The sequence below is a fragment of the Otolemur garnettii genome, unplaced genomic scaffold, assembly GCF_000181295.1.
Source record: "Otolemur garnettii isolate 467f Iridium unplaced genomic scaffold, OtoGar3 scaffold00066, whole genome shotgun sequence".
Lineage (NCBI taxonomy): Eukaryota > Metazoa > Chordata > Mammalia > Primates > Galagidae > Otolemur > Otolemur garnettii.
Window position 1 is genome coordinate 676,560 of NW_003852461.1, and position 10,302 is coordinate 686,861.

Consider the following 10,302-nt stretch of genomic DNA (forward strand, 5'->3'; position numbering starts at 1 on the left):
GCTGGCCTTCCTCCCGGGGATGTGGGCAAGGGAAAAGGGGGGAAGCTCTCCTGGACGGGCACCCCAACCCTTTCTGCATGGTGCCCTGCTTAACCTTCCGAATGCCCTAGATGAAAGGTGCCACAGTAAACCAAGGCTCCTGGAGAGACTAGGCACAGGGTTCCCACAGAGCAGGGCTGAGGAATTCTCAGGGATGGACCCAGGGTAGGGGAAGGGACCCAGGGTAGGGGAAGGAGCCCAGGGCAGCCTGACGCCAGAGACCTTGCCCCTGTTCAGATGTTGCATTAAATCAAAAGCAGAGTGGTCTATGGATTCAGAAAACTCCGGGCCAGAGGAAAGAAATGACTAGAAAGAAAGAACTAGATGTTTCCATGTCACTAGAAAATAAGACTAGCAGTCACAGCCATTGCAAGGAGAGTAATGGTTTCTCTTAATAATACACTAAATCTCCCACTGTCCGGCCCCAAGCAGATCGGAAAGCTCCAGAAGGCTGTGGGACAGGCACCCCACCGCTCCCTTGAGTCTGGGAGTCCTGGAGTCGGAGGCCCTTCTGCGGGCCAGCCAGGCTGCCCTGCTCTCACGCGAGCCCTCCCTCTCCGGGGCAGAGGAGAAGCACCCTGTGGTCACCACGTGAGAGAACCAGCCGTCTAAACTGGAAAAGTTCTGTCCACACGAGAAAGCAGAAAGCGGGAAGCGCCTAAGGAGAACACACTGCGAGGCGCCCCGGAGAACCCAGGGGGTGCGGCAGGAGGGGTGCTTCGGGAAGCCTGGCCCAGCCCAGATGCCTGGCTCTGCAGAGCTGCCCGTCCCGACTCAGGGGGACGCCTGGAACTCATTAGCATTATGTCAGGAATAACGTAAAATTAAAACATTTAGCTTTGGCTTCTAAAATTAAGGAGGACAAAAAGAGAAGGATGCCATTGTGCTGAGCCACTCAGCTATGACTCGGGCACCAATAAGTTACAGAAAATAAATCGCTGCTTGGCACTCAGGCCCAGCCGGGCCCGGGGCTGCCAGCGGGGCTGCGGACAGAGAGGAGCTGCAGCTCCGTCCAGGGGGAGCAGGCTGGGTGTGGCTGGGGCCTCCGGGCCACTTGACAGGGGCCAGATAGGTGCCCATCCTGTTGCTTTGCTCCCCAGTCACCACCCCCAAATCCAACATCTACCTACAGCTAGCGAGACGCCTAAACTGCGAGCCTGCCCTTATCATTCTCAGAACTGTGCATGGCTCCCACTGCCCTCAGGCCACGCGCGCAGCCTGGCCAGTTCAGCCTCTCCATATCTGACCTCTGTGGCCCTCCCGGCCGAGCTCGCTGCTCCCTCTCTAGGCCCCAAGTACACAGCCTGCTCAGGCCGTTGGAACCCCCAGTCTCTGCTTCATCTGCATGTGCTGTTCCCTCACGTCTCAGGGCTCAGTTCCAGCACTGGCTCCTCTGTGAGGTTCTAGGCTTTGGGGCAGGTCCTATGCCCACCTCTTCTCTGGGTCCCCCCCCAATCCAGAGTTTTGGGTAGCTGTGCTGATCTGCGTGGGAATCTAAGACTCACACAATGTCAGTACTGGCTGGACCCCCAAGGCCCTCCATGTTACAGGTGAGGACACCAAAGCTGCCCAGAGAAGGCTAGGCTTACCAAGGCTTCCGCTGTCCCCCAGCTTTGGTATAGTGTAGGTTCTTCCAGCTCCCACATGCCTATTTGGGGAGAAAGAGTGCCCTAGTATTGCCCAAGCCTGGGTTCAAATCCTAACTCCCCTCCAATTCTGTGACTGGTACAAATCACCCAGCCCCTCTAAGATTCGGTGTCTTTGTTTGCCTGATGAGGTTAGTGACCCTGTCACCATCAGATGTGACCCAGTCCACGGCCACCTGTGACCCCTGTGCAGACAGAGACACTGCAATCCAGAAGACAGGGAGCCTGACAGGACAGAGACACAGGCTCCCGGCTCCTTGGGGAGGCTGTCCAGACAGAGTTCACAGAGCCTGGCTCGTCCAGTGGCATCACAGGGCAGACTCCAATTCATTCATTCACTCGCCATTCGTTCATGTTCTCTCTCATATAGTCAACTAAGATGTCCAGAATACACTGCTAGTGGAAAAAGCAAGTTACCAAACAATAAGTATAGTATAATTCTATTTTAGTAGAGTGTAATTATCATACACATAGACAACGGCCTGTAAAAATACTCCAGATGGTTAGTTCTAAGTGATGTAGTTAAAGGTAACTTTTCTGTTTTTCCTTGTATTTCCTCTGTAGTTCTTTTCACATCACACTTACTGCTTTATATTTTATATGATACTATTCTAATGAAGTTTTCAAAAAGTGACAGAGGGCAGTGTAACGCTTCCATGAGCAGATCCAGGTTGCAATTCCAGACTTCTTGGCTCTGCATGTGACCATGGGCAAGCTGCTACAGGTCACAACAGAACCCTGGACTCTCCCTCCTCCATGTGGAGCCAGGAGGATCTGAGCCAGATCCGGACAAGACACTTGCTCCTGTCCTGTGTGATGTGGGCAAAGGGCTTTCCTCTGAACTTAGGTTCCACATAAAAATACGGGACAACACAATGACTTCCAGAGGAGGTCTGAGGATTCAGGAAGACACAGAGAGTGACCAATATCAAAACGCCGCATCAGGAGACCCAATACCCACCCATGGCCATTCTGAGGACCTGGGTGCCTGGAGTAATATCACCCCGCTCCTGCTCCACACATGGTGAGCAGTGATGATGAAGGCATCTTGAGGGGGGAAGAGTAGCCAGCTTAATTAAATAGTGGTGACAGGCACATTCCTAAGGAGCCACAGAAAGTCTAAGCCACAAACCTGGATGGCAGAGCACAGCTACATTCCACTCCTAGCACCCACGGGCCACAGAGCACCAGGAAGGAGGGTGCTCCTCTAATACCGAGCTTCACACCCTCAGCCAGGTATCTAGGGACGCATCCCTGAGGTATAGGCTTTGGGTGAGGAAGACCAAGTTCAAGTCCCAGCTCTGCTGCTGACTAGCTGTGTCCTTAGGCAGGTTACCTACCTCATCTCTCTGGTCCCAGATGTGTCCTCTAAAAAATGGAGTAGACACTCCCTGCTTGCAGGTTTATTGTAAGGAGCAATGGGATGAGAGATGGTAGGGCTTGCCACCTCTGGGCTCAGGACCAGGCCCACCCACCAATAACAATATATATGTCAGTGAGAAGCGGCACACTCCACGCACCCACCCTGCCAGGCCTCTGCTCCCACCATTCTCTGCCCAGAACGCCCCTCTCTTGTCACTTCATGTGGCTAAGTCCTGCCCATCCTCAAAGCTTCAGCTCATAAGCCACCATTTCAGGAGCCTTCCATGATTCCCCTGCCACTAGGGCAGGCTCCCCTGGCGTCCCCACCATGCCCTTCACTCCGTTACAACACCTGCACTCGGCCTTGTAACTATCTGGCTCTGCGCCCCTCTAGCTAGAGGTGGGACTCAGATACGGGACAGCCCTCTATGTCTGTGGCCTGTCACTCCAGGGCCCAGTGATGGACTGGACATCCAGAAAGTGCTCAGGGCATGTTTGCCAAGTGTAGCAATCTGCCCAATTTGGGTGAGCCACCCTGTCCCACCTCGCCACTGGGTACAGAGAAAGGCTCTTCTTTACCTTTTCTGTCTGTCTTTAAGAGAAAGGTCTTGGTCTGCAGCCTAGGCGAGGCTCAAGCAATCCTCCTACCTCAGCCTCCCACGTAGCTGGAACCAGAGGAGTGCAGCACCATGCCCAGCTAATTATTCTTATTTTCTATAGAGATGAAGTCTTGCTATGTTGCCCAGGATGGTCTTGAACGCCTGGCCTCAAGTGATCCTCCCACCTTGGCCTTGAAAAACGCTGGCATTATAGGTGTGAGTCATTGTGCCCGGCCCCTTTCAAACCACAGAAGGTGTGAGGTGAAGGGGACAGACATCAGAGGAAGGCTGCTCCTTTTACAGGTGGGGAGATTGGGGCTGAGGAAGGAGAAGAGACTGGCTGGGGGCATCAGCGCATCCATGATGCTGCTGAGCCAGGGAGCTGGGTCTCCAGACCCCAGTCAGAGCTCTCCAAGCTTGGCCTCAGAACCTCTTCTCCTCACCCCCAGAGAAAGGACAGCAGCCCTCAGCTCCAGGGTGCCCACGGGTGGAGGTAGCAGAAGGGGCCCCGGCGGACTTCCCGAGGCAGCTCCATCTCTTGTCACACAGAACCAGCCTGAGGCTGCTGCACTTTCACCTCTGGCTCCTGCTTTTCATGGATGGGAAGAGTTTCTTATCTCTGTAAGGTTCCAATTCCCAGGCCCTGCCCAGGCAACACTCCCCCAGCGCAGCCGGGCCCTCAGAATTTCCCCAACAGCCAAAGCCCTCGGGGAGGGGGCATGGGCCTGCTCCAGCCTGGAACCATCAGCCCCGTACTTGAAAACACATTTGCTAACCGCCACACAGTGGGTTTTCATCATCTTTGGAATGACTGTACATTCTGGAACACAGCTTGGCGAATCAGGCGCAGGCTGGGTCTGACAAATTCTATTTCCCTGCCTCTCCCTTTGTGCTGAGCCAAGCCTGCTGTCAGGGGTCACCAGAACAGAATGACTCGTCGCTGGAAACATGGTTTGTGACGTCTATTTCTTAGACGTCTATCTTATTCAAGCAGCCCGAAGAGGTCCGACCCTGGCGCTCTCTGGGACTGCACAGCGCAGAGGACTTTTGTTTTCTTATCTGTGCTTTATTGTGTTTTAAGTGTGTATCTGTAATAAGCAGATAAAACTTTTACAAATGTTTGTTTTTCAAAACTCAAGACAGCCAGAAACGGTGGCTCACACCTGTCATCCTAGCACTCTGGGAGGCCCAAGTGGGTAGATTGCTTAAGCTCAGTAGTTTGAGACCAGCCTGAGCAAGAGCAAGACCTTGTCTGTACTAAAAATAGAAAAATTCATGGGCGTTGTGGTGGGCACCTGTAGTCCCAGCTACTCAGGAGGCTGAGACAAGAGGATCACTTGAGCCCAGGAGTTTGAGGTTGCTATGAGCTGTGATGCCATGGCACTCTACCCAGGGCAACAGAGACTGTCTCAACAAAATAACAACCAACTCAAGGACAGACTCCTCCTGCCTCTCCCTCACGTATCCCTGCGGCTGTCTCCCTGCTGCTGTTGTACAGGGGCCTCTCTGAGACCCACACAGTGGGTCTCTCCTCTCCAGCCTCAAGCTCTAACTAGACCTGGTCCGCCCACTTTATCTTCTCAACAACTTCACATCAGAAAGATGACTCCTGCCTGGACCACCGCAGGAGTACCCAGCCGACTGGGACCTGAACCCAGCCTGAGTGGCTTCAGTGCACTTCCTCTCTCCCACGGCACCACCCTGCTAGGCCTCAGTTTCACCATCTGTAAGACAGAGGGGAAGGAGCCGAAGACGATCCCGCAGGCCCCTTCTGGCTCTGGCACCTTGTGTGTGCCCAGGGCTCCTGCAGGCAGGCTTGGTGCGCGAGTGCTGAGGGCCTCCCTATCACACCAACATAAAACTTTGACCTTTCAACAAAAGGCCCCGTGTATGTTTATCTCTAATGAGAGAACTGAGCTCTGCACACAGCACTGAGTGAGTGTTCACCTGCCGAGTCCTTTAGCATGCTGCTGTGATGGTCCCACGTCCATCATGGGCAGGGCGTTCTCCTGGCAGGAGGGGATAAAGGGCTCCCATGACACTGCATGCTCACACCCATGACCTCAGCTCATCCTATGACAATGCTGTCATGCCAGTGTCATCCCAGCTCAGGCTTCTGCTACTTTATCGCACTGACTTTCAACCAGAACCCCAGGCTTAGCTTCTGGGGACAGGTCTTATAGGGAGCTCAGAAGTTGCTGAGGGGCTCTGGCAAGGTAAGGGTTACAGACAGCCTCTGCCCTAAAAGGAAGGTTGGGGGTGGGGGGACAGATTTTCTGGTTGAATTTACACTCTGTCAGATCTATGGTGGTTCATGAGCTCTTAGACAAGTCCTTTTTTTTTTTAACAGATCTGCTGAGATACAATTCACATAACACAAAATCCATGCATTTAAAGTATAAAATTCTGTGGTTTTGTGAACATTCAAGGTGTTACAGTGCAACCAGCACCACCATCAATTTTAGAACACTTTTATCAATAAGTCTCCAAAGAAACTCTGTATCTCTTAGCAGCTGGTCACACCCTCGTCCTTCCTCTACTAATCCCCACTCTCTATTTCTACAGATATGTCTACTCTTGACCCTTGGTGTAAGTTGAATCACCCGCCATGTGGGCTTTCGTGTCTGCCTTCTTTCACTCAGCATCTGTTTGCAAGGCTCGCCTACATGGCAGCACGGATCAGAACTTTATTTTCATGGCTAGGGACTAGCCCATTGCATGGACATACCACGTTTTATTTTCGTACTCATCCATTGACAGACACCTAGGCTGTTTCTACATTCTGTCTGTCATGCTGCTGGGAATATTCGTGTGCTAAATTTCGGTGTGGGCACTTGTTTTCACTTCTCTGTGGTAGATACCTAGAAGTGGCACTGATGGATCATATGACAATCATGTTGAACTGCAGAAGTTTTCCAAAGCCACTGCACTATTCAAACTCCCGAAGTTGTATGAAAGGTTCCAGTTTCTCCACATCCTGCCACACTTCTCGCTGACCATCTTACTCCCATCCCAGTGGATGTGAAGTAGTATCTCATTACAGTTCTCATTCGCATTTTCCCGACGGCTAATTTTGTTAAATATCTTTTCACATGCCTCTGGCCATCTGTATATCCTCCTTGGAGAAATGCCTAGTCAGGTCCTATGCCTATTTTTTGATTGGTTTACCTTTTTTATTATTGAGTTGTAAGAATTCTTAATATAGTCTAGGTACAAGTCCCTCATCGGACATACAATTGCAAAAGCAAAGTCATTTCTGAGCTAGAACAACAACAGCTAACATTCATTGAGTGTGTATTATGTGCCAGGCCCTATTTTGAGACACGTATGAAATGTTTTAATCCCCCACAACAGCTCTGCGAGGTAGGTATCATTGTTACCCTCATCCCTCGATTATAGATGGGCATGTCACAGCGCAGGGCTCAGCTCAGGTCACCCGTCTAGGAAGCAGCAGAGTGGAAACCTGGGGCATCAGGGAAGGTCATGCCCAAGCTTGAGCCAACTCACCACCTGGGAAGCAGTGTCCTCAGGCTGGCAGGGAACAGCAGCTGAAACAGGCCCCTTACCAGGGACATGACTCCCCAGACAGGCCCCAAGGCCACCAGGTTTTCTCTCTCCTTTACCAACCTCAGGGGAGTTAGGATTCAATTTTATTCACGATGCCATCAGTTTCCTAAAAGCATGCACGCTCACTTTGGGTGGAAACAGAATTTTGTCCCATAAGGGATTCCAGACTGGTGCAGGGACCAACCCACTGCAAATCATGGATGGTAATATTTCAGCAGTGATGTCAGCTCCAGAGGGAGCAGCCCCTATTAACACATTAGCGAGGGAGCATCCTTGCCCTTTTCTGCAGCAGGCCTGGACTGGTGGGCGGCAGCGTTGGTGGGAACAGAGGCCCCTGGGGTTGGAGGCTGCTATGCGACTGAGCCTAATGGGAACACACACGCACACACAGAGCTATGTCCAAATTTCCCTTTGACATCTTAGTTCTGGGCTCCTGGCCAAGGTTAAGATTGGAGATCAGACAAGCTTTATGCAAAAAGATAGTGAATTAAACATTCTTGTTACAAATTATGAATTGTGGAAAATCAACAGTCGGGGTAAAGCCAAGTAGACTGCGTACAGTCTGCACAACTGACGCCATGCTGCTGTGAACGATGATGGGTACGATGAATACTGGGAAACTTCTTAGCCAGGATGCTAAACTGAACAATGCCCGTTATTAACTATCCTCTCAACAACCCCACGGGAACACGAGGCAGAGAGGAAAAGTACCTCGTCCAAGAGGAGGGGTGACCGGGCTTCAGACCCTCCTCAACTCTAAAACCCCAGCAGTGATCTGTAAGAGTTACCCCATGCCGAGCACTTACTAGTCTTGGCACTAAGTACTGTCTCCTCCATGGACAAAGATGGGCCCAAGTGCAAATACTCCATCAAGACAGGCACCAAGGCCACCAGGTTGAGGTGGGTTGAAGTCATCTGTTCTCTTCTCATTTGCAAAATTTCTCACACATGATTGTGTCCCGTTTATACAAAGAAATGTAAAACTCCTGCCTTTCAGGGCTGGCGAGAAGCCTGGAAGTTAGAAGGCAGCACTTTGGGAACTGCGGTGGCCCATCCACACACAGCACCTGTGCCCAGGAAGGAGGAGACACCGGTGAGGAGTCCCTCAGCCTATGCTGAACTGTGGGTGTCAGGACGCTCCCTCCCTCCTGTCTCCTGTCCTCACCTATCCAATGGGACAACCAGCCCTGGCCTGATGCCTCCCTGGGCTACTCGGGGGATGCCCTGAGAGACCCACAGGACGCTTCATGAAGGGGCTGCCTTCCTCAGGGGACCCTGGGGGTGCCACAAAGGGAGCTGTCGACAGTTAGTTGCTCTGGTGCCAGGGCCTCTGCCGATTATGAGTCTGCAATCCAGGCTGCTCCCACTGCTTCCTGCCCTCTGCTCTCCGTGCCCACAGCCTTCCCAGGTATGCTGGGTGATCTCCTGCCTCCAGGCCTCGGTGTGAGCCTGTCCCTCTGCCGGGAATGGCCTCGCTTCAACCTGCGGGCCCTGCTGAGTCGATGCCAGATGCTTCCACTTGCCCACGTGGTCCTTGATTTGAGGAGGAAGGAGTGGGTCAAATGTGGGCGTCAGGTTCAAATCACAGCCCAGCTCTCCCTGCCAGAGTGAACCTACAGCAATGCCTGACACCCAACCCACACAAGCACAGGGCCAATGCACACCCAACACTCACCCAACACACAAGCGCACACTTCATCACACGCCCGACACCAGCTCACACTCCCACACCCGGTCCACAGACACACACAGAAAAGATTCTCAAAAACACACAAGCTTTGACCACACACACACCTAACACTCAACACGCTGCCGTGCACCCTGACCCTGCTGAGGCCGCTTTTGAGGGACACTGTCCTCTTTCCAAGCTCGCCCTGGGGACCTTTGCAGCTTGAAGGAAACACTGTCTAAGGTGCAGCATGGACAAGGCCTTACAAGTAGGGCAGGGCACCTGGGTGTCTGCAGGGACTGGCAGCTTCCCTAGGCTCAGGGGCCTGTGGGCCTGGAATGTTCCAGAAAGAACCACATGGACTCTTAGATCGAAAAACTACTCAGATCCGGTAGGTACTGAGTAGGTAGGCTACTCAGGACGATAGCCATGGAAGTTGGAATCTGCCAAGGAGTGTGTAACAACTCACCTGCCAAATAAAACACTAAAAAAACTAAAAAATAAAATAAATAAAATAAAGAAAAGTATTAAAAAAAAAAAACTAGTCAGATCTACAGACTGGCCACTCCCCCTTTCACTCAGGTGACTGTATCACCCCCTTCCCTACAAAGCAATGTGCTGGGATAAGAGTCTCTCAGGCCACTGGTTCTGCAAATCCTCTGCCCTATACCTCGTCTGTGGCCCTAACGGCTGCTGAGAAAGTTGTGGCACGATCAGCTTGTGCTTTAAGGAGACCACCCAGGCCACAGTCTAGAGCAGTGATTTGCAACCAGTGCGCTGTGAAAAATTTTAAAGATAATTAAATTATTTTTGAAAGAAGTTCAAAACACAGTAAGTATATTCTTTATTTTTTTTTCTTGAGCAACATAATTTAAGTGTGCCACAGAAGCTTAACTATAGATTCAAGTGTGCCATGAAATTATAAAGGTTGAAAAACACTGCTCTAGAGGACGGACTGAATGAGACCAAAAGAGAGGCCGTGCAGGTGAGTGTGCAAGTGCACAGGTATATTGCAGGGATGCATGTTGCAGATGAGAGTGTAGGTGTGCATGCAGGTGTGTGCGTGTGTATTACAGGTCCGTGTGTGCATGTGTGCAGGTTACTATATGTGCACAGGTGTACTGCAGGTATATGTGTGTGCATGTGTATTACAGGTCCATGTGTGCACGTGTGCAGGTTACTATATGTGCACAGGTGTACTGCAGGGGTGTGTGTGCGCATGTGTATTACAGGTCCGTGTGTGCACGTGTGCAGGTTACTACAGCATATGTGCACAGGTGTATTTGTGTGTACATGTATATTCCAGGTCTGTGTGTGCAGGTTAGTACAGCGTATGTGCACAGGTGTACTGCAGGTGTGTGTGTGTGCACGTGTGCAGGTTACTATATGTGCACAGGTATACTGCAGGTGTGTGTGTGTG

General features: G+C 51.7%; 1 protein-coding gene and 1 long non-coding RNA gene across 5 annotated transcripts in view; both read right to left on the minus strand.

The window, feature by feature from the left end:
• The window catches only part of GLIS1 (GLIS family zinc finger 1), a 224,727-nt gene that overhangs the window by 36,235 nt on the left and 178,190 nt on the right, over window positions 1–10,302 (minus strand). The window lies entirely within an intron of this gene.
• LOC105887311 overlaps window positions 1–10,302 on the minus strand; it is a 24,433-nt gene that overhangs the window by 2,723 nt on the left and 11,408 nt on the right. Inside the window, exons 3-4 of one of the 4 annotated variants that reach the window (XR_001161435.2) lie at window positions 9,298–9,366; window positions 2,477–2,482 (exon numbers count right to left, since the gene is read on the minus strand). This is a non-coding gene — a long non-coding RNA (uncharacterized LOC105887311). Of the gene's footprint in view, window positions 1–2,476; window positions 2,483–3,061; window positions 3,073–3,648; window positions 3,661–9,281; window positions 9,367–10,302 lie in introns of those variants that run through there. The other 3 variants (XR_002774214.1, XR_002774213.1, XR_002774215.1) reach the window with 3 other exon arrangements.